This window comes from Anser cygnoides, chromosome 16 (assembly GCF_040182565.1).
Source record: "Anser cygnoides isolate HZ-2024a breed goose chromosome 16, Taihu_goose_T2T_genome, whole genome shotgun sequence".
NCBI lineage: Eukaryota > Metazoa > Chordata > Aves > Anseriformes > Anatidae > Anser > Anser cygnoides.
In genome coordinates this window covers 3,770,167-3,786,437 of record NC_089888.1, presented here as the reverse complement: position 1 = coordinate 3,786,437, position 16,271 = coordinate 3,770,167, and the positions used below count along the sequence as shown (strand labels likewise).

At 49.7% G+C, this 16,271-nt stretch overlaps 1 long non-coding RNA gene across 2 annotated transcripts; it reads left to right on the top strand.

Moving 5' to 3' along the window:
- The first annotated feature begins 1,067 nt into the window (after positions 1–1,067).
- LOC136786522 (uncharacterized) lies at positions 1,068–10,547 on the top strand. 2 transcript variants are annotated; one of them, XR_010825391.1, is made up of 3 exons: positions 1,068–1,505; positions 1,596–2,920; positions 4,697–10,547. It is a non-coding gene; the product is annotated as an uncharacterized lncRNA (long non-coding RNA). The 2 variants fall into 2 exon arrangements; XR_010825390.1 differs by having other exon boundaries at positions 1,068–1,709; positions 2,120–2,920.
- The last annotated feature ends 5,724 nt before the right edge of the window (positions 10,548–16,271 follow it).

Below are 16,271 nucleotides of genomic sequence, written 5' to 3'. Positions count from 1 at the left end.
TCAGCCGTGGAAGAAATGCAGCACAGAAGTAGAGGTAGTTCTGTACAGCAGAAGGCAAACAAGACCTTTGTTGCTAAGATCAGGAAAATCAGAAGTCTAACGAGCTTTAACTCTGCTTTCTTTGATGATTTGACTTGTGCAAGGCCCGTGATAATGAAGTCTGTTGTCTCCAGGCTGCTGGACAGTGTCTAGCCAACAGGGACTGAAGCTTGTTGTTGTTCTCCAACTCCCCAGCAGCCTCTGTGAAATGTTTGAGCAGAGTCTGTCCAGGTCCTACGGAGAGAGCTCTCATTCACCCAGAACCCTTCTCCATGTGAGGGTGAAGGCACTGTTGCACCCAGAGCCGTCCTTGCTGTTCCGCGTTGGGCTACACATCCTGGGGTAGGGGACTCTTCATCTGAACCAGCCACGAGAACCAGAAAAGTCTCCTGTTTGCAGGCAGCCCCTGAAAATGATCTGACACTGCACGCACTGAGCCCTGAGCTTGGTGCATGGGTCCCCCAGAGCCAAAAGGAAGGAGAGCAAAGGTGACGTTCGATTTCGGCTGCCCCTTCCTCGGTGGAGGCTGTTTCGAGGGGTCTGATTGCAGGAGGCTGCTGTCTTGTCGCCAGTGACCTCCGTGGTGGCTGGAGACCTTGTGTGAAGTGTGCAGGTTGCCCCCGAAAGGGGAGGACAGGGCACCAAAACCTCCACTCTGCTGCCTGGGAGGACAGGAAGGAGATGCCGGGGAGGTCCAAGTGCAGATGTAGACAGAATCAGCTTGGCTGGACCGAAGCTGCCTTCGCACCCAGTGTCTGAACATCGCTGTACAGTCACGGGCTGTGATCAGCACCTTCATCAGAAGGCTCACCTGCTCACCCTGGGCTCACCTGCTCACCCTGGGCTCACCTGCTCACCCTGGGCTCACCCCCACATGCATCTCCTGAGGGTGAAGGGCAGGCCAGCGTCACTGGAGACGCTGCTGTTGCCACTCTTAGCAGGTCTGCAGGAATTTAAAGTGGTTGTGCTGCCAAGAGCACTTTCAAGGGCAATCTGTGAAAGGCATCGCACAGTTAAATCCAGCAGCTTTGTAGTCACTTCTCAAAGCGCACTTCCTTCAAAGGAAGATACGCTTCCTGGCTAGAGGGGAAGATGTCTGTCTGTCCTTTTAGCCCTCATCTGCTTTGCTGGATTCCCTGTCCCACCCCCTGTGAGTCACAGTCACCCTTGGCTCCTCTGCCCTCCTTTTCGCTGTTTGAACAGGTCAGATCCTGCTCAGCTCCTCAGTTAAAAGTTTGCCAGCAGAAGGATGCTGCTTCCTCCACCTGCCCCTTTCCTCCTGAAGCCTGAACTATGCTTCACGGGTCTCCAGATCAGTGTAACCGAGAAAGAAATTCACCTGTGCAAGGATTTTCCCTGACTCCTGGCATTTCTAATAAAAAACCTTTTTCCCAGCCACATCTCTGACTGCTCACGTCGATGTCAAGCCTACACTTAGATCTGGCTAACAAAGGTAGATGGAAAAGGTATTTCATACTGAGCCTCAGTGTGCCTAATGTATTCTCTTCTATTAGCTATTGCTCTAGGTTCTGATCTCTGATTCCTCATCTTTTCAGGCTTTCTTTTGATGTTTGTTATAAGCCAGCAGAGACTAATAGAGAGTATGTCAGGCATCCGGCTACAAAAGCACGGCGAAGAGGGATTAAAAGGGATACGGCGACAGGAGGAAGGTAAAGCATTTAGGAAGCATCAGCTCACTGCAGGCAAAGCAGCAACGACGCTCGGGATGTTTTTGCCTGTGCTGCTATCTACTGTCATTCCCCTTCCAAGCACAAATACACGTTCCTGGGCTGCTCTGGCCTCCAGACAAGCCAGTAATTTGGAGTCAGACTGGTGCAGAAAAATAGTGGAGGACAAAGAAACCAGAGCTCCCCTGGGTCCAGAGAGGAGCTGGAACCCTGAGCAGAACTGTTTATTGGATTAGCTTGCAATGAATAGCATTTTAGCAACAAAAGCCACTTCAGCAGCCAGCCTGGTGTTTGCCGAGGTTTCTGGCCTGTTGTGCTACCCTTGCTCCCCTGTAAAGACAGGGAATTTGCTGCTGCTGTAAATAACAAGATTCTCATTTTCCTTACTGCAGTTATGGCACTCTTCTTGTGAAACCACTCAGCTAAGCTGTCTCGGGAGACTCAAATGTTACATAGCTGCTGCTGAACGCAACAGTCACTGTGATTTCACCGAGTTCAGAACATCCTGGAAGAAATAATGGGGAAAAAAAACACTGAAAGTCCTCCCCTCTGCAGTAAGAAATCAGGTCCTGCAGTGCTGACCCCCCCAGGCAGGGGTGCAGCTGCACTGGAGGGAGGATGCGGGGTGCTCGGAGAAGCCAAGGACAAGAGACGACGTTAGACGCCTCCTGTGTGAGTTAAGGTACTGAGTCACACAAGGTGTATGAAAACTCACTGCGTGGGAGCCAGGTCTTCCATCTGGAGCACCTCTGCCATTATCCCCCTTGTCATTCTCCGTCTCAGCATGGCCGGTAATGCACAGGTCGCTGATCTGATCCCTGTGCCTCCAAGGGATGATGGTCAATCAGCAATTTTCCTGCGTGCTACACGAGCCAGAATTTGGGAATTCTGGGAGCCAGGTCTCCTTTAAGCCTGCCTGAATACCCCGTACCTGATTATCTCAAGGCCAACAGCCACAGAAATTCTGCTTGCTCTGTCACTTCCCACACGTCTCAGTTGAGTTGAGGCTGTGAAACATTGCCTGTTAGCAGGGAATGGGAAGCGAGAAATAATTCCCCACCTGTCTCTCTTGCTCTTCTTTCCAGGGCATATGAGACACCGGTGAGCCTGAAAATTCATGGCAAACAGACAGAAGACAATGATGTGCAATTTTTCCACGTGGAAGTAGCTAATGAAGGCTGTATTGGTGCGAGGTGAGCAAAGGTTTCCTTGATAATTTGCTTAGAAAACAGAGGACAACAACAAAGCTTGGAACACGGTGCAAAGCCGCAGCTGGGGTGAGGGCGCTGGGCTGGGTGAAGGAGCATGGTCGGGGCACTGGGAAGGGAGCAGGACCAGGCTGGCACCAGTCACCTTTGGTATTTCCCTTGTGGCTAAAGCTCTGCCAGAAGGTGAGGAGCTGGGGTTTTTATCTCCCTAGATGCAAGCATCCACAGCTTTCTGTCCCACCAAGCTGTCCTCGCGCATTGCTCTTTCTCTTTTAATTCCCTTTGTCGTGCTCTGATTTACGCTGTGAGTTTGGTGGTTTGCAGGAAAGGCTTCCCTGTAATATCAGATGCTGTTTTCCCCTTCTCTTTGTTTCGTGCTGTCCTACTGCATTGTCTGACAGCACGCCATAGTGCAATGGAAAAAGGGAGGTGACGCAGAGCACGGTGCTAAATTAATTGCATTTGTTCAGGTACAAGATGAATCGTCCAACTCAAATCACAGTCTCTAATTTTGCAAAGAATTGTGTGTAGTGGCACTGGGGTTGGCTTTGAGAAGTTTTTTGAAATAGAGTTCATAATTCCTCTTGTTAATAATGCATCACACACAGCCGATGCTGTTTGCAGCGCCCACAGCCGGGCTTCGTGGGTCCCACTTGTCTGCGAGCAGGCTGGGAACAAGAAGGAGGTGGTTCTGGGTAACGTTTCATGTGACGCTCGGCATTTAAGAGTGTTATGGCATTGGCTTAAAGCAATTCTGTCTGAGCCTGCATGTCTAAAAATGTGCTCATTTGTTTACTTCTGTTGATGTTAAACATGTGATTTCCCCAGCCTGCCACAGCCCTTTCTGAGCATCAGCACACGCTGAGGGGGTTTCACATCCAAAGTAATTGTGCAAAGTGTGGGTATTTTGGACAGCAGCTCCTAGATACTCAGGATTGAGCAAGAAATGAAAGTGATTGGGAAAGCACATGGGGGGCCACTTAGGGCAGCTAGACTTCACAAAGTTCTGGTCAGATACAGGCCCTCATGAAAGCAAATGGGAAATGCTCCCTAGTTTTCCTTTAATTCAGTTACGGCGATTAAGATATTTTTTCTCTTAATGATCCTAGTTTTAGCAGCTCGGACCAGATGCAGGCAGCCTGTCCCCTCCTGCACTGGCGATGCAGCCCTGCCAAGGCTCAGCCGTGGCAGGGGCGTGTGCCCAGGGCTGATGGGGATCCAGGGGACGTGCTTCCAGGAGCCTTTCCACCGCTCTGCTCGCCACCTTCGCAGCTCCGGCTGCTGTGGCAGGCTCATGGCAAGCATTTAGCAGTGGAAAAAGAAGTGCGAGGCCAAGGAGATAGGATTGTGTCAGTAATTGCTTGGCTGTAATTATCTGCCATTGTGCATTCTGTTAGCTCTTCCTGCTTCTCATTAGCATAGAGTGGAGAAAATATTTAATTGCAACACTATTCTGTACATGGCACTAGCCGCAAGCAGAGCAGATCAAATCAAACTGCCTTGTGGGGACGGAGCAGAGATTAGCTTCTCCGGGGCAGCAGGGTACAGCTGACGAAAATGAGCGGCAGAATACAAATCGCTGGGTGTTGCCCCCCCCAGTCTGCAGTTGCAGAAGTGCAACCCCGAGCAGGCTTTTTTCTCTTCTTTCTGCCGATCACTTGGTGGAGGCAGAGCCTCACCTCCCAGTCACGATCCCAAAGCACTTTGCAATGCGAGGCTGATTTTGCAGACTGCCCACTTGTAGCTTTACCTTGTCTGCAGGGCACAGCTGACCTGGGGACAGACGTGCAGCACAGCGGCTGCTGGAAACCTGTATTTGAAGTGGGCGTAGACTTCGGTGTGCCTTGTCACCGTGTCCTGTGCGTAAAAACGCAGCCCTGGGGTTGCACAACCACAGCAGCTCGTGTGTATGGGAGAGGGGCAGGAACAGGCTGCTCCTCCCAGGAGGCTGCGTGAGGCGAAACAACGCTGCAGAAAGCACAACAAAGTTGTGTTTTGCAAGGAACAGTGTCTGTAGTAGTGAAATGCAGTTGGTCACAGACTCTACTTTTATTGAAGCACATAAGAAACAGCGTGAGTCTGAGCTGCTGCACATTGAGCTACCAGAAGTGAAGCCAAAACCACCCAGACTTGGACCTGAGGTCTGCTTTCCAGCACAGAGAAAAAGATGCAGAAGCTGCCCCCTTCCCAGTCCCCACTCCTTTTGCCTGTGCTGGGAGCTCAGCTCATAGCCAGGCACAGAGCAAAGTGTGCAAGGGGCGTAGGTGTCTGGGGCTGAGCTGGCAGGTTGGTGCCAGGGGACGTTAGAGAGGCCTCTGGCAGTAGTTTTCCCCATGGCTTGTGCCATGAAAAGAGGATTTGGGCTTCAAACCAATGCTTTCTGCTCCCAGCCATCCTCTTTCCTGCAGGCAAAGGAGCCGTGCCCTGGCTAGATCTGTGCTCCCCATCGATCTGATCAGCAAGTGTGGTAATGTCAACTCCATTACTCTGGCATATTAACTCAAACATCCAAGTCATCCCACAGCTCCACAGCCACCTGATCTCCTCCGCCGATTCCCACAGCCTCCGCGCCGCCGACCTGAAATGCTGCCACCAGCGTTAGACATAACAGCAGACTTAATTAAAGGGTGGCAGCGTGCCAGCATCCAAGAGGCAGAGCTGAGCCGGCTGCGCTGCTTTCAAAGGGGCATTTTTTAAAAACTCTGGAAAATAGCAGGGCAAGCCCTGCTGTGCTGATGCCGGCGAGGGTCAAGCATCTGTTTTGCCTCGGGTCCTGGCCCCTGGGAAGAAGCGCTGTGCGGTCTCTGTGGCTGACATCGCTTTGGTCACGCTTGCAGGGCCCTTTCGTGCACGCCACGTCTCTTCTCCATCCCGTCCTGATGTGAAAGTGGGGTGCCCCCATCTCTGCAGGCTGAGGCGGAGGTCGCTGGAACTGCAGGCTCTTTGTCCTGCGTCCCTCTGGGTGTGACAGCCCTGTGTGTGCCGGGGGGCTGCAGGGCCACTTTGCTGCGCTCCAGGTGTGCTTTGGTGGGCCCTGCGCCGCCCTCCAGACGCGCTGTGGCAGAGGGATGAATGCGGACACCATCTCTGCCCCTCTCTCCTGCATCAGCCCCAGTGCAGCCTCGCTAATTCCTCACCGTTTGTAGTCCCAAGCTTATTCACTTCTACGACAAAACGAGAAGAAGCTTCCTATTTCCATGGCTATCAGGGATCTAAACATCTCCTCCCCGGAGACCCCAGCGGGAGCGATGGATGGTGACCATCTGACCTGTTCCCCTGCCTGCGCTCCTTGTCCCAGCCCTGCTGCCAAGTTGTCATGGCACCTGCCCCCCCGGCCCTTCCCGAGGCCACACGCACTCTGACAGCACTCGGCGTTAGCACAATCTTGATGCTGGAGGCTCCCCACGGATGGAAACTCGCTGTCCCTCCTCGGAGCACAAAAGCGTTTTTGCAGCTGTAACCGATGCGGCACAAAAGCGGGACGGGGACGGACCGACGGCAGGAGGCGGAAGGTGAAATCCTTGGGCACCACTTTGAGGCAGGCAGATCCCCGCGGCACATGTGCGTCGCGGCTCCAGTCAGATAACAGACAATGCCCTGATTATGGGAATGAATTTAGCATTGTGCACCAAATTGTGTGAATGCCTGCTGGAAGAATAGATATTCGAACAAAAAATGAAGACCGGAGAAAAAGAAATCAGCCTTTGAGTCATCGCTTTGCTTCGCACTCAGGATTTGGTCCACTGTGTGTCCAGAATAATTATTAAGCAAGTTCTGATGGAAGAATTTTATTTACCTAGCCTCAAAAAGGAAGAAAGGAATCCTTAATAGTTGATTAGATCAAAAAAGCATCATTTATTTTTCAATAAGTGCTTTAGATGTAAGATCAATGGCTGGAGGTTGATTGATAGGAGCTGTTTGCAAAGACCTTAGATCTAATTGTGCTCAGGCAATCACACAGACTTTTCTTTGACTAATACTAGACACCGTCCCTCTTGTACGGGCGGGGGAGGCACCAGAAAATAGCAATACTTTGCATCGGAGAGTTGCTCAGCAACTGCCCCATATTATTTTTTGAGTTGTCTCTGAATATAGTCTCCTTTCTCTTTGATCTTCATGTAATTTTTGTTGCTGCTACTTCTCAAAAAAAAAAGAACATTTTAAAAGAATTGCACCTCCATTTGCCACAATCTCTTTTTTTTTTCCCCCAAGCACAGTGAAAGCCTGATGACATAGGGGAAAGCAGTGCATTTCACTGCAGAGGGAAGGAAATTAAGGTCCATCCGCTCTGCTAGAGCCTTTGGGGGTTACTGGGGAGCCTGGGCTCCCGCAGAGCCCTACCCTCTGCTTCTGTATGTGCCCCACACACAACATTCAGATGCTCAACAGCGGTGCTCAGCTTTTGCCACTGAGCTGCCTCGCAGCTGGGTTCAGGGCTGGCCAGCACGGCAGCTGAGCCAGTACCAGCATTCCTGTTTCGGCACTGTTTGATTAAGAAATGGTGATGAGACAATTTGTCCAGGGAAGAGAGAGCCAGAGCTGGGATTTCTCGCTTCGCTGTAATTCCAGACCAAGACTCACGTGGAAGGCTTTGCTTGCCAGTCCTGATTTGGAAAGAGCATCACATCTTGGCAGCCGATGATTATCAGCCCTGCCTCCTGCCTCTTCTGAGATAAAGGGCTTTACGTGAAGCAAAAGGTGATTCATCCTTGAGCTGCTCTTCTGAGACCAGTGTTGTTCCATGCTCTAGATGTCACTGACCCCTTGCAGAGACCAGTAGAATGGGTCTTCCGTTTTTGTAGTGTATCTGAGGCTTTTCTCGCTTTCATTTATTTTCTGGGACCGCTACGCACAAGCGGGTAACAAGAGATCTGCATCGTGTTTGGGTCTCTCTTGGGTATCGCACACAGAACAAGAGCATCAAGTAAAACATCAAGTCTCCACGATAGGAGAAAAAGCCCTCCAAAAAATAGAGAAGAAAATAACCCATGAATTCAAACAGCATTTGCAAATGAGAGTCAGGAGCATCTTCTGCACGGTCTCTAGACAGCAGAGTTGTACAACTGCTGTCAGTCATGCAGATTAAAACTGGAAGCACTCAGCGAGCATTTGCACAGCCCCTGTTCAAGCTGAACGCGCAACTCCCAAGCCAGGTCACATCCCAGCTGGAGGATGTCATCAAGGGAAACAAGCAATTTCTTCATTTCCCCGTGCTTTCAGAGCAACCACATTAGGCAATCATGACCTGGGCACCAGCTACAGAACCGCAAGCTGGGGGTTCTTCCTTGCACGCTTTCCCCAGTGCTTGGTGGCAAAAGCAGCAGTTTTGTTTTGACCAGGCAGCACCCAAAAGTCAGGAACACGTATCCAGACACTTTCAATGCGAATTAACTTCCAAAGCAGCAGAAGGAAGCAAATTTCTGCACCTAGTAAAAATTTGAGCTTGAAAGGTCTAAAAATAGACTTCTTGCCTCGGGAATTCTAGCCTTGCCTTGTAACTCGTGGTGCTGCAGATTATTGCATTCATAATTTAAATGTCGGATGGGGATAAAATTACTCGTGTGGGAGTTATTCAATTTCTGGTAAGTACATTTACATTAAATAGCAGCTGCACATACAAAAGATAGGAAAAAGCCCTTCTGCTTCTATTCACCTGAAGCAACAAGAACATGTGTGGCACTCCAAGGCTGCTGTTGCAAGCAGATAATCTGTTTTTCTTACTGAAAACCTGATGAAGTTCACCATAGCTGAAAGGGCAGCCGTGTCTCCTCTGCCACTTGGCAGGGAGCTGCTCCGGACTAATCCCTCTTTGGGCTAGAAGAACATCCAGCGCCGATCCGAGTGCTGCCAGGGTTGGCTATTTGTCTCATTTCCAGCTATTGCACTTTGTCACCTCAGTGCCTGCAAATCTGGAAAACCCAGCATCACAATCTCCCGGAGACCGTGTCTGTGCTCTGATCCTCTGCAGCTGGACAGAGGGCTGAGCAGCAGCAGGTGCCCCGGGTATGGCACAGCCAAGCGTTTGCTCTTCTTCTTCAGGAATCTTTTTCATACATATCGAGCCATCCAAGCAAAGTAGCAGAGGTTTCTCCCCAGGGGCTTTTCTTCACCGAAGTCTCTGTGCTGAGCTGATGGGGGGCACGTGCTGGTGAGGGTCTTGGCTACAGCTCCAGGGGAGTCCCAGACCCAAAGTGAACATGGGACGAGGCTGGAGCTGAGCACAGGGCTGGCCATAGCAGGGTGGGCCGGATTGCTACTGCTGTGCGCACATGGTCGGGGCTGAAATCTTTCCTTGGCTGTCGTGGCAAGGATGGGGCTGACACACAGAGCTGCCCCAGCTCCTTCTACAGGGGAGATGTGTGCAGGGGAGGACAGGAAAGGGTGGGAGCAAAGAGCTTTGCTCTCCGATGCTTCTGGTGCTCTAGGTGCTCTAGGTGCTCTGGGAAGGCATGTCGCAGCTGGTCGTGGGTGAGTGAAGGGTTTGGACGAGGCAGAGATGATGGTAGGTGATGGCAAGCCTCACTCCAGCCTCTAGTTTGGAGGCAGGAGCTGGGGTTTCCTTTGAAGTCCATCCTTCTGCTGCTGCCTGAAATCCTCTCTAATCTCTGCTCTCTGCTTCTGGAATGGATGGTCTGTGTTCATGACAACTGAAATACTAATTTGAGGAAATGAGAGGCTAATTGATCCTTGTTCCTTCCTTCTCCTTCTCCCTCTGGCCTGGCTGCATTCCCTCCGCTCCCACGCTCCCAGAGCAGAGTTGTTTCTGGTCCATGCGAAGGCCCTGCCCGAGGCCATATGGCTGCACATGGAGAGGTGGCAGCCGTGGGCAGAGCCCAGCTCTGTGCCCGGGCGCTGCGGCAGCCGCCTGCCAGGAGCCCTCGCCATCCCCACCAGCACGGCAGCGTTACTGGGGCACTTGCTTGCCAGGCAGCCTGGGGGTTCAGTGATTTTTTATTTTTTTTATTTTTTTTTGTAATGCTGTTTTAATTCAGACTGCGCAGGACTGGTAATGAATCACATCTTGGTCAATTAGAAGTTTCCTGTGAGTTCTGTCTTCTTGCCCGTTATTCATGCCAGTGTAAATGCCGTGCTTTGAGCCAAAACCCTCCCTACGTGACAATGAGGAGAGAGTACCTGCAAAATCCGCTTCCAGGTGGCAGGGCTTGAAAAATGGCAGCATGCTTTGCATACGGAATGGCCAGGCCGAGGAAACCCAGCAGAGGTGAGCCGGCTTCCCCTCCTGCCCTCCTGCCAGGTCCCATCCCCGGCAGGGCCGGTGACCGGGAATAAATCCAAACGTGAAGCAGGCCCTGGGCAGCAACGCCGGGGGAGAGCAAGGCTCTTTGTCTGGGCTTCTCCCTGCTGGAAGCCCTCAGCTAACAGCCAGCTGGCGAGGCTCCTTCCTGCCTGCCCCAGCCGTTGGGGCTGGATGGCTGGAAAACAGGGATCGTGCTCCGCGCTTGGGAAATGGCAGGCAGGGCTGGGGCTTTGGTGGCCACGCAGAGCTTGGCAACCGCGTTGTCACTGGCCTTGGCCACCTGCTGGCATCACAGCCCCCAGGGCTGGAGCAGGTTTGGCTTTGGGTTCAGGACATCGGGTTTTATGCGTGGAAATGGGGTCACGGAGAGGTTTTACCATTCTTATGCTGGCAGCATAAGGGAATGGCTACTTGTCAGCTGCAAATTGAACCCATCTGCCTTGATCATTAGAGACTTCCAGTTTGGCATTTAGCTTAGATAAGGTAATGGACTTTTTTTCCACTGTGCCGATCTGAATCTGTCTTACTTTTCAGTTTCCAAATATATAAACGGCAACCAAAATGATTCATGGTACTTTAATACCTAGAGTTATGCAGTCCCTTCCTTCCCAACAGAGTCCTTTCTTCAGTTCTGATGGCCATTCTTCTACCTAATAACTTCTTTTCTCACATTTTCTGAAAGAGCTCCCTTAGACAAAAATAATGCTGAACATGTAAGACATCATTGTGAATATCAATTAAGGTTTTTCTTCTCCTTCTGCTCCGCGTTCCTGCTCTGGGCTAAAAGCAAACACAGTCAGCTGTAGCTGACAGAAGCTGAAGAGAAAGGCATCGTAGTTACTCTTCCTGTCAGGGTTGCTCGTACAGCAGACGTCAGATCTAGAGCCAAACTTTCCAACTCCATCTGGGACAGGAGCTGATTTTTTTTGTTCACGCTCGAATATTCCGTATATTTTATGATTTGCTTTTGTGGAATATCACAATGAGACCATTTTTATACTTTTCCTTTTTTAACCAATCTGCAAATTAATATCATTTATTTCTGGAAAGTTTACGTGATGATTTTCAAGCACAAAAGATACTGAAGCATAAAATGAATGTGGATCTTATTTTGATGGATATGTGTGAATTAGTGGTTACTAATTAGTCCTAGTGGTTGCCTAGGGACCAGTTAACAGGACTTTGTTACATTCAGCGCAGAAAACTGTCCCAGCAAGTAATATGTGCTTATAAATATTTGTTGGATTAATGGTGGCAATTTTGCAAAGATAAAGAAAATTATGTGCTGAACTGATTTAGAACAGCCTATAGGTTATCAGTAAAAAAGCTTATCTGCAATACACCCCCACCCCCTTTTATTTTTTTTTTTTTTTCAGGTGTTACTGGCAGCTACAGGCGGTAGGGTTAAAGTCAGGGACTTTTTATAAAATTGCAGAACCTGTTTCCAGGGGTAGCACCTGCCTGAGCTCTGTGCTGCGTGGTGAGGAGGTGGCACCCCGGTGGGAGGGCAGTTGTCCCCATGCTGGGACCTCCGCCAGTCCAGATGGCTCCTCCCCGCGCTGTGGGGCACAGTGTGGACGTGTCGCCAGGTGTACTTGAAAATATACAGGAACGGTACGTGCGTGCTACAGGAAACTCTCCTCTGCTGTCATTTCAGCCACAAAGCATGTGCAGAGGGAACTGGTGCTGAGTTGGGGAAACACTGCTACTGAATGAATAGTATCTAATTCTATAAGGAACTTACTGAAATTAATTTACCTGGCATAAGCAACACCTCTGCATTACCTGGGCAGTAGAAATCTGTTTGACTTTCTGACTTAGTGTGGGGAGGATCCAAAGGAAAGTATCCCTTTTGCTCTGGGCTGTGAGGAGCATCCCTTCGCCCTGCCTCGTGCACACCTATCCCGGTCAGCCGCTGGTGATGGTGAGATCCTGGAGACGGAGACAAGTTACCAAGGAAGCGCTCAGTCAGGTTAAATCTTACTCACACATCAATTCTGATCTCGCATCAATAAATACAATTAGCTTCTACTGACTGAAATTTCCAGAAAGAAAGCATCATACAAGCTGTTGAATTAGTCTCTGATGTAAATGCTGACATCCATAGATAGAAATTTGGTCCAGAGAGTACAAAGGTGACTTGCCACGCTGATGTACATGTAGCTAAAACCAGACATTGTAATTAGTTCTAAATAAGGCACTCTTGTGGCCAAGTTTGACAAATAAACCTCTATTAGGATAGAAAGCATCATTGACTGCTGGCAGATAAACCGACGGCAGTGTGGTGGTGCATGGGCGCTGGGAAAATGGAGCATCCTCAGATTTGCTCCTGAAACAGAACGAGCCGAGGCACGTTGGTGCCCAGCCTGCAGCAGGAGCAAGTTTCCAGAGATGGGGCTCCGCAGGGGCTCTTCTGGTGCTTCCCAAGCCCTGTGCAAATGTGGGGGTGATTAAAGCTGGGAGCTGACGCTGATCCATCCCCATGTTCCCTTCTATGGAGGTGGAAGAAACGCAAGGACCTTTCTCCCAGGGAGGGTGAGGCGGGATATGGAGCTGACCTAGTTTTGCACAACTGTTCTCATCCTGAGCACAGCCTCCTGCTCATCGCTACTTGGCTCCGGGAGTGGAAGTGTCCAGTGCCAAAGTCGTATCTGGAATTAGAGGAGTTCAGGATTCGGCAGGGTAACCTCTAGACTTTGTGAGAAACCATGTATTTTAAGAAACGTTCTCACTTACCCTGGAAAGTCCCTGTACATTCAGCATTTGGCTTTTAAGCTTTTACAACTTTGACTATGCGAAATTTCAAAACTTTAGTTTACACTGAAGAGAAGTGGCTCAGACCCTGCACTGCCCTCAGCTGAATGTGTGCGGCTCCCAGGGAAATTATCACTGAAGCGGAGGACACAGCCTGTTGTGCCTTTTCCTTTACATGCCATTACAAAGAACATGCTTATTCAGCCTTTTAACAGACTGGCTATTTCTACTTATTCAGCTTTTGCCATGTTCCTCATTATTTATGGATTCCTTTTTCTCTGGAATTGCTTTTCTTCAAGATGCTGGTTAAAATTCATGTGGTTTCAGCATTACCGGGTCCTTCACTAAAGCCTTATCAGTATTACCAATGTCTGCTTTTTTAATGTCTTTTTTATATTGAATACATTTATGTGACACTAGCTCCTTCACAATATCTTCCTTTTTTTTAGTGCCAGCAGCTTGAAATTCAGTATTACAGTCAACAGAACTTATAAAGTCTGTCTTGCAAGATGGGACAGGCTATAGGAGGAAACCTTTATTATTCGGACCGTGGAACATTTGGATGTTTCACATTTTGCAAAGTTGTGTCTGCCTCACTTGTACCTGGATGCAGCCTGCGCTCATTTGGAAAGTGGGAGTGCCTTCAATGCAAACTCTCAGAGGCAGAAAGTTTCTTCCTATTCCATGTTTGCACAGCCTCCAGCACAGCGTGACACGGGGTGTGCCGTCTTATTACCTGAATAATCATGATTAATATTTAACAAGCAAACTGCAGGACTGCAGAGAACAGGAGGGGAGAACCACCACCTCCACCTGAGCCAGAGGCACGCTGCAGCTGTCCAGGCTGGCATCTGCCCACGCAAAAGGCACCACCCAAAGGCAACAACCAGGGGCTGTGCTCCTCGCTGCAGTCCTGTTTGCGTTCTTCTGGGGTTTGTTCCTTCCCCCCATCCCACCCAGTCTCCAGCCTCGCTGTGCGGCTGATGGCACAGCTCCATCAGGCAGGAGCTGTGGTAGGAGACAAGCCCCAGGCCCCGCAGCCACGGCCCCGCCACGCTGCACGACCCTCTTCTCTCCTGGGTGCGCTGCTCGTGGCATTTCTCCGCTGATCTTGCATTTAGCGATGGTGTGTTTAATCAATTGTTGTGATATCTTGGGGCTTAGCTGCCCAGAGATATTTCTGGATCGCTACTGCGCTTTTAATTCACACCCTCCCTCAGAACAAATTAGCCTTCAAGCATGGACAAGCCCCGTGCTCCTGTGAAGTGCAGCTGTTTGTAGACAGGAGAAAGAATGCTTCCAAGCACACTCAGCACATACCCGCAAGGACAATGCCGTGTCTTTGAAACTCTCTGATGCAAGGGGAAACTCCGGATTCGTTCTGGGTTTCCCGTAGCACGAGTGGGTCTGGAGAAGTGGCGTGCTGGGAGCCCCGGTCATCTGCAGACGAGCACAGCGCGTGGCAGGGACTGACAGCGTCAGGCAGAAGTCACTGGAGTGCTTGCTAAACAAATGGTTTGGGTTTTGAAGTGCCCTTGCCAGGAGTCATCTGCAAAGAGCTTCCAGTGGCAGAGGTGAGCACTTGCCCAAACACGCCGTGACTGAAGTGGCTGCCTCTGCAGGCTGGCTCCCTTTGAAGGAGGAGAGAAGAGGCATTTGTCTCTGCTTACCTGCAGCCGGTGAAGGACAACGTGTGTTTGTGCAGCAGCATGCCACACAGGAATGGGATTATCTCTAGAGCACAGGATCAATGCGTTTTGTTTTTCCACTTTGCCCTCCCTTATTCTGTTGCAATTCGTCATTTGTAAACCTGCTGCAGTGACACGGTTTTCTTGGAACAGTTTTGAAGTGGATTGCATTGCTCCACAGTAGGTGAACAGTTGGGTTTATTACACGTGGAGCTGACAGTTACACCTAGGAACGAGGCAGTTGCTCTGTACTTTCCACTGTAAAAACCCATTTTAATTATGTTTAACATTGCAAAACTTTTGGCAGCAAGGCAAAATTTTCAATGCCATTTCCTTTATAAGGCAACTGCTCTCTCCCCTCATTGCCAGCACAGGAGGGAAACAAATAAGGATCTAGATTCTTGTTCCTGTCCAATATATATACATACATTTGATTCAATACTGCTAGAGAGTAACCTTGAATATTTAGCAACAGAAGAAAATCTCAATTGGCTTTTTTTTTTTTTTTTTTGCTAAGTATGGGCATTTATGTACTAAATGGTGAGCTTAAATTCTGATGGATTGCTGAATAATGACTTACTGAAACAAACAAACAAAAAAAACAAAAAAAAACCCACACCTTTCTGGGCAAATTAGTAAGATCTTATAAAAGGATTTAGAATGAAACAAATTATCCTCTCCTCCCAAAGCTTTGCATTCCCAAAAGATAAGTCCAACAACACCTGCCTTGCAACACAGCCTGCATCATCGCAGGGCTAAACCAACGTGTGGGTGTAGCAAGACTGGATCCAGAGAGACCAACACATCCTCAGAGCCAGCAGTGCTCCCCCGAACACTCCTGAATCCCAGTGTGCATGAGAAATTCTCCAGGGAGATTTTATTTAAGAACTTATATTTGCTCCAGAGCAAGGAGCGTTATCATTGTTAATTCATGTCTCATTTATTGTCAGCATGTGGCTGATGGCCAGGAGCTGTCAGCTCATTTAGGAGTGAGTAATACTCCAGAATCGGCATACAGTGTGCCACGTAAAGTGCTTGGAGATAGTAGGAGGGAGCCAGGTAGCAAAGGAATGGTTTGTGGTTTTGCTATTGAACCTCTAAAAACATACTCACTTTATTCAAGTGCAGGTGGAGGAATAAACTGTGTAGTGATCACGGTCTCTGCCTCCATTCCTACCTCTGACCACCATCCATCCTTGCAAGACTTCCTTGCTGTCTACAGCGGATAACCAGAAATGAACAGGGCATTCATGGTGTTTAGTCTGCGGCGAGCTTCTGCTCTGCAGCCAGAGCCCTCGCGTGTGCCCAAAGCCAGGGTTGCCCCCGAAGTGCAGCCACGCTGCCCAGCCCTCCTGTCCGTAATCCCAGCCTCGACACAAGGAGTTGTGCTGGTGGCAGAGGTCTGGCAGTGATGACTTCCTCACTGGCCTTGGAGTCATTCCCCTGTTAAAAGCATTTGTAACTTCCTCAGATGAAAAAGCTCTGTGCTAAAGAGTCAAAATGCTCTATTTGCTTTGCATTCAGAAGTGTACCAATTGTTGGGAAAGATAATTCTGAGGATGAGTATTTCTGTGACTCATCTCCCTCCTTTGCTCCCTCCAGTTCCTTGTTCAGTCTCCAGCTTGTCATTCCTGAC